Below are 2,030 nucleotides of genomic sequence, written 5' to 3' on the forward strand. Positions count from 1 at the left end.
TCTGACAAAAAGAGTGAAAGAAGGAGAGAAAGAGAGAAAGAGAGAGAGAGAGGGGGGGTGGAGAGAAATTTCTGTATTGATAATTTAATAATGAACGTTAAGAACGAATGTTGAGGTGAACTTGACAAGTTCGTATGTAATTTCCAGTGAAGCACAAGCTGACTGTGATTGTTGCTGTTGTTGTTGTTGTTATGGCGGCTGCTGTTGTTATGGTTGCAGATATTGTTGAGGCTGTTGTTTTAGCTATTGTTGTTGTATAATTATTCTTGTTATTGTAAACGTTGTTTACTAGCATCCATATATAATGCAAAACCGCTGACTATATCAGTGAAGACCGCTTCAGTTTAGTGAAGATGTGATGTGGTGATGGTCGCGGTTGGGTGGGTTTTACGTTCTTCTCTCTGGCTTACCAATGCTTGTATTGTAATCATCGGTATGTGCCTATTTGTCTACTAGTCAGTCTGTAGGTAGGCCTCTCTCTCTCTCTCTCTCTCTCTCTTCTCCCCCAACACACACAGGTGAAGAAAAGAAAAATCTGTATTCGATATATTCATTTGGAATTGGAAGTATTTAATAACTAATTCTGGTCTCCGTTACTTAAAGTATCGTGTGCAAACGAGGCGCTCATATCCTAACATTCTCTTCACCGGCGTCGCGGCAAGAATTTAAACGTAATTTTAAAGTGTGTTCTAAAGCCAGGATATTTGAGCCTCTATTTTCCAGTTCATACCAAGGGAACACTTTGGTTAAGCAGCGACATCAGTTACTTCTGTTGTATGAGCAGACAGAATATATTGGAACGGATATTTTGACATACCACGTGGTGAGGCGACTTATAGTCGAGTTAAATAGTGGGTCCCGGTGATTATAAGCGGAAGGGGAAATATCACAATGGTTTAATATATCTTCCCGTTGGGCGTGTCCAGCTATGGGCTAGTGTGGTAACGACACGTCTTTCTGCGCTCGAGATACTAAGTAATCAAGATCTGAGTCAACCTGGTATGATATATATATATATATATATACCAATTAAGGACTGCACACGAAAAGTGGACAGTCAACATGCTAGATATAGACGTCAAATCGCCATTCTCCACAAAAAGTTTATGTTCTCAGATCAAACTCAACAAAACCAAAGTAATAAACAAGTGAAAAATATACGAAATAAATATTTACCCATGTACTAAATTTAGTTTCAGCTGTTATTTTCCGCAAGGAAAACTGCAGCCATCATCAGCATGGTCCCATATAAAATGTAATTTGCTGGACTAAATGCCAACACGACACCAAAATATCGCGTGCATGGAGTCCGGCCTATTACATTTGAAATATATATTTCAAATGCCTTTACTTTTGGCGCGATGAGACCCGAGAAAACTAGCCTGCAGCTAATAGTTAGCAGCAGTTAATTTATCGGTTAGAGAACAAATATTTATAAAATATTTAGTCCAGCAAATTACATTTTATATGGGACCACGCTGATGATGCTGCACTTTTCCTTGCCGAAAATAACAGCCGAAACTAAATTTAGTACATGGGTAAATATTTATTTCGTATATTTTTCACTTGTTTATTACTTTGGTTTTTTGAGTTTGATCTGAGAACATAAACTTTTTGTGGAGAATGGCGATTTGACGTCTATATCTAGCATGTTGACTGTCCACTTTTCGTGTGCAGTCCTTAATTGGTATATATAAATATTTTAATCTTCGGATTCTATCTTTAATATGCTAGACCACTGGTTTTAATTGATAAATATCAATTTTTTTTTACCCTAAATTTAATTTTATATATATATATATATATAATATATATATATATTATATATATATATATATTATATATATATAATTAAATCTTCCATGTGGAAACGTGTACCTCCTGGCGACAATGTAACCGTTAATCTAATCAAGATATCCTTTACCTGAAGAGTAACCTGCGGTATACACCTGGCTTGGATGTTTACCAATTCCGTGATTCCGCTCGCTATGAGATATATATGTAGCCCGGATCTTATCTACGACATTCCT

The sequence above is a fragment of the Octopus sinensis genome, linkage group LG11 (assembly GCF_006345805.1).
Source record: "Octopus sinensis linkage group LG11, ASM634580v1, whole genome shotgun sequence".
Taxonomy (NCBI): Eukaryota; Metazoa; Mollusca; class Cephalopoda; order Octopoda; family Octopodidae; genus Octopus; species Octopus sinensis.